This window comes from Zosterops lateralis, assembly GCF_965231275.1.
Source record: "Zosterops lateralis genome assembly, chromosome: 1".
Taxonomy (NCBI): Eukaryota; Metazoa; Chordata; class Aves; order Passeriformes; family Zosteropidae; genus Zosterops; species Zosterops lateralis.
In genome coordinates this window covers 11,064,267-11,075,781 of record NC_139762.1, presented here as the reverse complement: position 1 = coordinate 11,075,781, position 11,515 = coordinate 11,064,267, and the positions used below count along the sequence as shown (strand labels likewise).

At 38.8% G+C, this 11,515-nt stretch overlaps 1 long non-coding RNA gene across 1 annotated transcript; it reads right to left on the bottom strand.

Moving 5' to 3' along the window:
- Positions 1-1,835: 1,835 nt before the first annotated feature.
- LOC310915855 lies at positions 1,836-9,639 on the bottom strand. The gene is made up of 3 exons (XR_014591227.1): positions 9,526-9,639; positions 4,575-4,632; positions 1,836-2,158 (listed from the first exon to the last, which is right to left on the bottom strand). It is a non-coding gene; the product is annotated as an uncharacterized lncRNA (long non-coding RNA).
- Between the last annotated feature and the right edge of the window lie 1,876 nt (positions 9,640-11,515).

The following is an 11,515-nucleotide window of genomic DNA, read 5'->3' as shown; positions in this document are numbered from 1 at the left end:
TCAGAGGGCAAGCAGAGGTGTATGTTTGGGAGAACCAAAAGGCAAGGACAGTCCTCAAGTTTTCACTCAGGTCTCAAGACATTGTGTTTTCCTTGTTGGAAACTTTATCTTCCTCTGCTGAAGACACTCTGTAACAGCATTTGGGACAATACAGTAAGACTAAGTTCACAAGTTCTGGGTTTTGTTTTTGTTTAATACACATTCACAGAAAATTCACAGAGCATAGTGAGTTGCAATTTGCTATAGGTTTTTAGGTTCAAATAGGAAGTATCTTTGCACAAAGTGCTTGCAAGTAGATAACTGAATTTTCTGAAGACTGCAGGTTTGAGATGTAACCACACTAACTTGAGCAGAGTATAGATCAGTGCAAGCTCTTACCAGTGGCTGGTTGAATACTTGCTGATTTTACAGATGTTCTCTTCAGCCATTAGACTGCAAATTCTGTTTATTGGGTTTTGATGGCAAGGTTTTGGCAGCAGGGGGCTACATGGGTGGCTTCTGACAGAAACTTCCAGAAGCTTTCCCCATGCCTGCTAGAGCCAATGCCAGCTGGCTCCAAGACACCCATCAGCAGCAGCTGTAAGTGCCTCTGGATAACATAATTAAGAAGGGTAAAAAAACCCCTAAAACCATACAATAGCAGCTGGAGAAAGCATTGGGAATATGCAAAAGAAACAACCCTGCAGACACCAGCATCAGTGAAGAGGAGAGGTGCCAGAGTGGAGATTCTCCTTCAGGCTGTGTTGAAGACCCCGGAGAGGAGTGGTGCCTCTGCAGCCCATAGGGGTCCATGGTGGGCGCCTGGTGTTCATCCAGGGTCAGCCCACCACACCTTGCTAGAATCAATTGCAAAACTCCTCTTGACATAAGTGTGGCCATAATGTTATCCAAAGAATCTTTTTCAAACCAGTAAAATCTTTCAAAATTCAGGAAACTTTAAAATGTGACTGGCCTTGTGGCAGTTTTTTGAAAACTTGGGGTGGATTTAGAGCAAGAACATGTTTGCAAGATCCATGTTAATGAAATGTGCAGCAGGAGTTCTCAGCATGCACAGTGACATTCATCACTGTCAGACTCCCTCTTTGAATTCACATCCTCCCAACGTATTAATGAGGGCTTTAATCTCAAAAGACAAATCTGATCCACAATTGAATTCATGGGGAGTCGCATTCCTCATGCATGAGTATGGGAAAACCTTGTAAGCTCCCAGCTGAGCTGCTTAAGGCTTTGCAATGGTTTGTGTGTGTCCTCCTTACACTGACATCACACCAAATCCAGATTTTCTGCTTTGTGTATTCAATATAAATTCATAAGTGTTTTGGTCCTGTATGTGCCAGCAAGATGTACCAGATATTTTTAGAAAGGAAAAGTGTCAAGGACATATTAAAAGGGTTGTAAAAATTTCCGCCAATGTTCAGCTCATGGGACAATAAGCTTGTAGCTTTGAAAAACAGACCTTGTTTTGTCTTTGTGCCTGGCATGACAAATCTTCTGTGTTCTGTAAAATGTTTTTCTCTCACTTGCTTGTGTATGAACCTAAGGTTGTTTGGTAGAGGCATTTCACCATGGGGTCCATTATAGGCATGTGTGAATGATGGAATTAGTGAATGTTTGGAAATGCAAAATTTGTAACCTTGTTACGGTGGTTATGAAGACAGTCATTAACTTTTTTTTCAGTGTATATAAATTTTTTCTGGAGAACTGTGGAGTTAATGGTACTCTTAGAGTTATTTTTCCAAATGAATATGAAAAAATATTTAAGAGTTCACACAATCCATCTCTAAAAGAAGCACAGCTAATATTTCATTTAATACATATACAGAAACTATATAAGCTTTCACCTATAAACTTCCTTTAAATAAAACAAATAACAGCAACTTTTCCAGTAATTCCTTTCATAAATATTCTGATAAATCTTTTACAATGCTGTCTTTCTGGAACTCAAATATTCAGGAGGTAATATGCTGGCACCTTGGAAGGAACTGACAGTTTGTGAGCTCAAGTGATCATGACTGCCACTTTTTTCAGAAGCCAAATACTTTCTGGTAATAGTGCATCAGGTCAACTCGTAAGAAGATTTTATTCATGTTTCAAGCAGTTGCTGCTTAGGTGATTTATTTATTCCAGCTGTTTCAGAAGTCAGAATATAAACCATGTCCTGAGTGACAAAGAATTGATGTAGGTTAAAACGTGGTTTGGGTAGTATAAGCTCCTTAGCTCGTATCTTCAGGTTTTGGTTTTGTTGGAAGAAGTTTTATTTTTTTTTTTTTCTATCTGGTTTCATCACGATTCTTTAATTCCTGGCTTGGGACGTTGCAAAAAGCACAGTCTTATAGATTACATAGCAACAGCTGGTTTTGTAGCACTCCTGCCCTGATTTCCCTCATAACCATGAAATATATGAAGAAAAATAGTGGTTCCAATAATTTTGGACTTTTCCCATCCATACTGCTTCTTCAGAAGATATATTCTATCTTTCTCAAAAGGTCTTGCAGGCAGATTAAAGTAGGCTCCTGCATTTTCTCCTCTCCCAGTCTGCTCCCTACCATGCATCATTCACTTTACTAAAAGCCTCATATATGTGCTGTCTTAAAATGCCTTGTCTTCTGCTGTCTCTGCAAACTCTGGTGTCTGTAGGCTTCTCTGACAACTGTTCTTCTCTATCCAACATTTTTCATCTCTACTTTATAAATCCATGAAGAATATTATGGGGAAACCGCTTTTTTTTTTTTTTTTTTTTTTTTTTTTTTTTTTTTTTTTTTTTTTTTGCTTGTTTACAATTCTGAAGTAAGAAGGAAAAAGGGTACAAAAGTGTGTTATTCATTGTACCCTTATTTATGTAAATACATTCAATAGTAAATCATAGAATTGTAGAATGGGTTCAGTTGGAAGCAGCCTTAAGATTAAGTTCAGTGGCCCTTCCATGGACAGGGACATCTTGCACTTGACCAGGGTGGTGCCCCATCCAACCTGGCTTTGAACCCTTCCAGGGATGGGGCAGCAACAGCTTCTCTGGACAACCTGTGCCATTGACTCACTTTCACAGTAAGAAATTATTTCTAATATCTAATTTAAACCTCCTCTCTGTCAGTTTAAGGCCATTTTCCCTTGTTTTGTCACTCCACCTGTCTTTTCCTCTTGGAAACATTCCCTCCCCAGCTTTCCTGTACATATGAGGAGCTGTTACAAAGTCCCCTCAGAGGCTTCTCTTCTCTGGGCTGAACAGCCAACACTCTCCCAGCTTGTCTTCATAGGAGAGTTGTTTCAGCCTTTTAATCATGTTCATGGTATCACCTGGACTCGCTTCCACAGGTCCTTCTCTTTCTTTTGTTGATGGTGCAACAGCTGAGTGCAGCACTGCAGGTGGGATCCCACCAGAGCAGAGCAGAGGGGCAGAATCCCCTCCCTCACTTGCTGCCCAGGGTGCTTTTGAGGCAGTCCAGGACTCATTTGGCTTTCTGGGCTGTGAGTGCACATTGCTGGGTCATTTTAAGCTTCTCATCAACCAAGACTCCCTAGCCCTTCTCTCCAGGGCTCCTCACAATTCATTCCCTGCACAGCCTGTGTTTGGGATTGCCCTGACCCAAGGAATTGCACTGAGGGGTGTTATTCAGTGCCTTGCTCCCAGCCAGGCAATGGGGAGTGAATGGTGGAACTCTGATCACAGCTCTCACACAACTCCAGTTTATTAGACTTTACATTATTTATTACCTTTCAATTGTTTTACCTATATTGACATATAAACTGGGAAGGCAAGCCTTATAAACAAACAGAAGAGAAGAATTTGCAGAAAAAAGAACATATATATTCCAATTCTTCATTTATTCCCTCCTGCTTCTCAGAGAGCCCTGTGACTTGTGTTCATGGAGACTGAAAGAGCTGCTCACATTACACAACATTCTTCTGGACTTTCAGAAGGCACACATATGACATATGTTATTGTTCTGAAATATATGGGCCAAGAAAAAAGAACCTGGATTTGTCACAAAGCCTGGGATCTGGTAGGAACCTCTTGGGATGAAGAGTCTAAATTTGTAAGCAGAACATTCACTGTTTCTCATCACATCAGCAACCAGAGTTTACAAGCTGAAGAGCACAGTGCTGGCTGGCTTCTCCAGCTTTAAACATACTGACAGCAAGTGAACCATTCTGCATACATTCCAAACACCTGCTCCTCAGCTCAGTCACACTATCTCACAAAAATATATTTTTTATTCTTGTTTGATGAATCCCTAAAATAACGTCACTTGAATCCTAGAGTTTATTTTGTCTTGCTGGAGATAAACAAGCAATATACACAAAAATGCAAAGACTATTTAAATGAGATGTAAGTTAAAAGCCAGCAGTACATCTATATCACCTGAAAAACAGGCAAATTGAGACCTGGATATGAATATTTTGACTTAGGATAATTTTTAAGATAAATAGTGCGGTTAGAAGCTCTGTTCATTAAAAAAAAAATAATCATAATTGTTAATGCATGTGTATTGCAATGTTAGGGTTTTGAATTATTCAGTCAATAACCAGATAGCAAACATGAATATGAGATTTATTTAATAAAGAATCATACTCACTTTAAATGTAAAATCCAATGAAAATTTTCAGGTTCAGAACTGCTGTATTGGTGTGTCCCTGCACCAAAGTGTACAAAGGTTATTCCAGATATTATGTGTAATATCTGTGTAAGTGTACAGAGGTTATTCCAGGTATTTCCAGACATTGGGAATAAATGCAAACAGCCAGAGTCCCTGAATTACGAACTCAGATGTTGTGATATGTGCAAAGGATATGTATTATCCTTCAGCATGCACATACCTTAGCACTGTCTCCATATGTTCTAAGCCATATCTATAGATAGAAACAGAAATATTATATACAGAGACAGAAGCATTGGTATCTAGAATGAAAAATACCTTTTTTCCTTAATACAGAAAATTTTAAAATAATTGTATTTAAAAAAAATCCAAGGACACATAGGACATAGGTAAATTCTTTACTGTGAGGGCAGTGAGGAACTGGAAGAAGTTGCCCAGTGAGGTTGTTGCTTCCCCATCCCTGGACATGTTCAAGGCCAGGTTGGATGGGGCTTGGAGCAACCTGGGATAGTGGAAGTTGTCTCTGCCCATGGACAGGGGAAATTCAAGATTCCTAGCAGCCCAACCATTCTGTGATAGGAAGATGGAAAGATCCTTTAGTGTCCCATTAAGGAAATCTTAAAATTAAGTATGGTTGTGTGTAGAGTTTGGAAAAGGCAAAGTGGAAATAAGATTCCTTTTCAAAAACATTTCAAGAGTTTCTGAAAACTGTGACCCAGATAGACAGAATATGCCACTTCCATTATAGGTAAAAAAAGAAAACAAAACCCCCAAAACAACAGCTTGAAGAGTTATATCTTGACACAAGGACTTGTCTTTAGGTCATCCAATATTCCTGGCCCATCTCATTCATCCATTTGCAGGACCTATACTTTTGTGGACTCCTGTTTTGCTTTTTCTGATACAGATAGCCCCAGAAGAAGAATGTGTCTTGTATTCAAGGTGATTAGTGTATCTTGGGGTGATTTTCATGCTTCATTTAGGTTCTCAATGTGATTAACCTTTTACTACATACGTATGACAGCATTTTGCTACTTTGCTTCTGCATAATTATTTTTTGTAACTTCGACTTTTTGTAACTTCAGAATATCTTGAGAGGGAAAGGACCCATTTGAGTCCTGGCCCTGCACAAGACCATCCCCAAGAGCCACACCATGTGCCTGAGAGCATTGTCCAATGCTCATTGAGCTCTGTCAGGCCTGGAGCTGTGACCACTGCCCTGGGGAGCCTGTTCCAGTGCCTAACCACCCTCTGAGGGAAGAGCTTTTTCCTAATATCCAACCTAAACCTGCCCTGACACAATTTCAGGCCATTCCCTCATATCCTGTCCTTGGACACCAAGAGGAGATCAGTGTCTGCCTCTCCCCTTCCCCTCATGAGGAAGGTGTAGACTGCAATGTTTGCAAAAGAACTTCTTTGGTGTTGGCAAGTGCAGTAATACTTAGTTTGCCTCTGTGTAACTAAGTCATAGTCTCCTCTTGCTCAAATACTTTTGGAAAAGGATATTGTGAATCTTTTGTACAGTTTGAGTCCTGTCATTAAACCACACTTCAGGGACCTTGGTTCTTGCTAATATGATATAAAAGAACTTTAATTCTCTTAATTCCCTGCAGCTCCTCAGCTGCATTTCAGGAACACAGCCTGTATTTCCTAAGCCTTTCTAATGTGTCCTCTCTTCTGACAGAGTTACTACAATATCTGCCCTTTATTTTAAGTATAAATGAATTAATTACTTTGTGGAACCTGAAAGAAGTATTTTTCATTTTAATGGATTTCATAATGTCTGGGAAGATAAAATTCCATTAAAAACATGAGTCTTTAATGATGAACCAGGGCACAGAGTCTTTCTAGGACATGTCATACTCCCATGGTTTATAGCACTGTGTGGAATTTCAGTCTCTGGGCCAAATACTCGCCTGTGTGCTGAATTTTGGAAATATGAGTCTAACAGAGAAGCCCCTGCAAAGGACAGTTTGAATGTCTGGCTGTGCAATGTTGGTAGTGTTACTAGCTGTAAGAATCCTAATCATGGCTCAAGAACTGCATAAAACCAGAAAAAAAAATGCAGTCACTGCCTTACAACACTGAAAATGCAAAATATCACACGAAAGGCAAAAGGCTGGTTAGAGCTAAATACTAAATGAAATCACCCTCAGGAAAAGGTAATTGCGTTGGACTGTGAGGTTCATCTAAAGGGATGTCACTACTTTGAACTACTCCACAAACACCCATTTCTAATGGAAAAAGAAGCAACAAGGTCTTTGCTTTCAACATCCCTTCTCTTAGTTTAAAATGGTGGTTGTCACTCTTTTTGGTAGAATGTCTGGCCAGTCAGTAGTAATTACTTGTGATAACTCAGCCTTTTTCTGTCTTCTCCTGGGAAAAATGGCCAGCTGAAGGGATGCTGGGATGCTAATTCCAGTACTTGTTTGAAGTTTAAGCACACCTATAAATAAAATGAACTGACAAAAAACACCATGGTTAGAAAAAACACTGGTATTTAGTTCCTGGCTACCTGGGGAAATACAGCTCCATATCCATTCCTACCGGCATATGTTAACTTGTCTTTTTCTTTTGAACTGCTTCCATTAGATGAAATAGTGTGTGTCAGGCCTTAAATCTTCTAGATAACAGGACATGGCAGTTTGTCATTTAGGACAAAAATAACTTCTGCTCCACCGTCAGAGTTCATTACTATCAGCTGGAGTAGAACCCTGCTTAGGAAGTCCATGTCTGATGACATGATACATCCTCTTTGCTTTTGTGAAGGGCTGTATGTATGTTATAGATACACTTAAGATAAGCACTGCAGGCCCAGTCCCCTTGGGGTTACTGCCCAGGCTGAAAAGACAGGAAAACTCTGACATACAATTTATCACTGGACACAAAACTATTCATTGCCACCAGTTTAAACTCTGACTAAAGCTGGTTTTAAGCTGTGCGTTTAATGAGATGGCTGAAGTCATTGCTTTTCCAGGTATGTGATAAATTAAAGAGGAGTTAGGATAGAATGCTATAGATTAACTTGGTCTGTTTTCAAGTATGCTTGTGAATTTCCCTGAATTTCAAGATTCTTGGTGATTTCAGATTAGGGAAATGATCTTGGCTAATCTATCCCAGTATTATTCCAGATGTTTGCTTGTGAACATGCCATCAGTGGAATTGAAAATACTGAAAAACAACTGGAACCATGGAAGGTAAATGTTAATTTATTTTTACTGACCAAATTCATGACTACAGTGTACAAGTCTAATGTGCTTTGACATCCAGGCCCAGAACAGCAGCACACAAATATGTCAACATTACATTATAAGGAACAAAACACTTTTGTTGAGATCTGATGAGAAATTTTCTCATTAGTGTATTTTAGTGGAAGATAAGTAGTAACAGCCTTGTACTCTGCATGAGCTGTCAGAACTTTCCATAGCTCTAGGAATTTGAGAAATAATAATAATAATGTAAAATTAGCAAGTCTCACTTATTTATTTAGTCCCTGAATGAAGAGATCAGCAGAGCAGTTTCCCTGCAATCTGTTGACATCATGGAAAACTAAAGTTGAGCAAGAAAGATGAAGGGGGCATCAAGCCTGGGAAGCAAAGGGGGATAATGGCATTCAGGAGCCAGCCAAACACAACATTAACTCCTACAAAGAGGACAAATCACTCTAGGTATGAACAAAAGAGGCTGCCCACAGCAGTTTTTGTCTGAAATCTAGTGGCCTACATTTCAGAGACCCTCAAATGTTCTGGACAGTCTTGTTTTGGGCTGCAGTGATTACAGAGTCCTCTGGGAAAATAAGTGTCTTGCTCACAGCTAAAATCTGCCGTGATTCTGGTCAGGACATTTTCCACATTTTTCCATCTTGCTGAGAGCACTCAGGAGGTGCCTGAGCCTAGAGCAACACAGGACAGCTGCTGCTGCTTCTTCTCCACAAGAGATGAGGGAGGAGACACCTCTGCCAGCCCTTCCATAAGGACTTTGTGGGTTTGCAGTGCCACAGACCAACTCAGCAAGCTGAAAGTGCAGTGGGGATTGCAGGAGACTGACCAAACCAGCAGATTATGGAAGAGGCTTCCAGAACACCTTTTTCCTTAAAACTGAGCTATGGTGTGACCTCAAACACAAGAAATGTGAAGTAAAAGGAGAAAAAATGAATACACTGACTGTAGCCTTCTTTTGAGGGAAAGTTTGGACTTATTTGCCCTCTTACAATAGTTATTTTTGTGTTTTCTTACTCACTGTAATTTTTATATAATGCTGATTGCATGTGAAATGTATGAGCTAAGTTGCTGGCAATGAGTAAGGCCCAAGTGTTCTCTCTCTGGTGAGGCTGCTTCTGGCTTCCTATTGAGTCTTAGCATCTGCTGAGTTTACACATGGATTAATTAACTCTTCTCAATATTTCTTGGTTTGTCTCTCACCAAACAGATGAAAGGGAATCACGACCTTGCCTAGTAAACATGTGGTGAGCATTATTTATAGCTAAAACAGGCAAAGCATTTTTTGCTAAGCAAACCTTGGCAGTGATCACCATCCACTGCTCAATGTTCCACCTGTTTGGCAGAATGAGATGATGAGCAGATGTAGTATTTGCCAGTTTGATGAAAGCACTAAAAAAATAAAACCATGTCTAGATCCAAACCATTTTATGCATGCATTTGTATATATTGCACAGTACACAGGGAATAATTTTGCTTTTGTTTTCCAGTTGCAGTTTGTTGTATTTCTAACATCATTTAGGTCTTGATCAGTTTACAAAGCTTTTAGGGCTTTGATAATAGCTTTTCAAAATCACATGCTTTACTTAAAGTATTGAAACTTTCTGAACACCCAGATTAAGGTATCACATTCTAACCCACCATTCTTGCTTTGTTCAAAGCCATTGCTATTTCTGCTACACCTCTCTAGACCATGCAAATTTTTTTCCTACCTGCAGTTCTCCAGTTAATGCAGCTTCACACTCTATATTGTTTTCCTTCTGATTTCTCACAGGTACTTCCTGTTTTCTAGATGTAAGCAGTTTTTGTTGAACTGTCCAGTTTTGTTGCTCCCTTAGAGAGACCCAATTCCTTTCAGTCATTGAACCATGGAAGGACTTGACTCTTCCCATTGACAGAATACAAAGCAACCTAAAAATCAACTTGTCTTTTTAAAATCAGGCTCTGACTCCAGCCACTGAATGTTTAGGGACTGCAGTACCTACATTGGAAGTACATAAACTTTCAGGAGACTTCTCACTGCTTATAGATACCTGTGTAATTTTTAGGACATTTAAAATGCTAATGTTAAGTTAATGTTAAGGTGTTAATATTTACAAAATGCTTGCAGATATTTAAGAATAGACACAGAGAGCTCTAATATTTACTGTGAAAATTTCACAGCAAATTATTTAGGGTTAAAATATTGTATTGAATCATCTAGGTCATGGAAAGTAGTCTCTGTACTGGAGAGAGTTATTATTTCAAATTGCATTTACTGCCCTGAATAAAACTTGCACGATTTTCACTGTTTATTTCAGACACTCAGTGAAGGAGGAAAAATCTGGAGATGGAGAGTTTAGTACTAGTGTGAAACACTCTCAGAAGACCTTTGCTTTTAGAAGCTAAGTTAGTGTACTTTTGCATAGTTTACTTCACTGGAGCAAGTAACAGAAGCCATTTAGTCTTGAGTAATGTACATATTGCTCTGTGATTCTGGTGTCATTTTCTGTTTTGTAACTATGCAGAAGTTTTAGTTATGGGGGAAGTTATGAGAAAAAGCAGCTGTCTGACACATGATTGCTTCTCCTAAAGTGGGTGAATCAAAGTAAACCTTGCAGTGTTTGACATGCAGATGTATTAAGCATGCTATTATCCAAAGGTCAAAAAGATATTTATAGATTAACTGGGGTTAAAGAAAATATTAACTATTTGCAAATGTAGGGTATACTTGGGACAAAAACCCCCACATTTCTGTAGCTTCTTTCTAAAGGCTTTGTTTTATCCTTTGTTTAATGACAAGACATAGGTTTACTTTCCCCTTTTTTGTTGTTTTCAGTAGAAAGATGAACTATGCACTTATCCAGAATACCAGTGTTTATGCAAGGGTGAAATCCCCACACAGTGACTCTTCAAATGCAGTATTTAGAAGCTACCATTTACTGCATTAACACACCTTCAGCATTAGCCAAAAGATGTATCAATTTTTTTTTCTTGCTAATTAAGGAGAAAACTGTAGCAATTTGAATGCCATTATATAGGAGTTTTGGAATGATCGTGATTTTAAATAATTTTGGAATAAATAAAATAATAAAATTTTGTTATCCCATTTAGACCTTTACTAGAGAAGTAACAACTTGCAGAACATTTTTGTGTCAGGAGCTAGACAGATAATTCTTTGTTTAGCTAGTTATAAAGTCAAAAGAGCCTTTATTTGAAGTAGCTCTGTTGTATACGTCTTACATTTGATATATTTTGTCAGTAGCATAATCACAGGGAGGTAGGATTAAGTACACTGATCTAAAATAGCCATATTTAGAACATACCCATAAAACATCTCCTTAATCTCTGATGACCTCCAAAAAAAAAAAAAAAAAAGAGCCTTTCTGGAGATTTGGATGGTCCCTGAGAAAAAGCAGAATCCAGCCTGGAGGAGTTCAGTTCCTGGACTTCCATGCAAAAACCAGCCAGGATATCGCAATCATCCCAAGGAGTGTTGTATTCCAATAAAACACCCTTGCAGAAAAGTCTCTGAGATTTTATTTTATTTTATTTTATTTTATTTTATTTTATTTTATTTTATTTTAGAATGTCCATAGATTTTTAGATTGTTAAAGACCTGAGGGTATGGAGAAGTGTCTCAGATTTCAAGTTTCTTGCCAGACAGTTTTGAAGTGAGAAGGCAGCAATCCCAGTTTGCCCGAGGTACCTGGGAGGTACAGG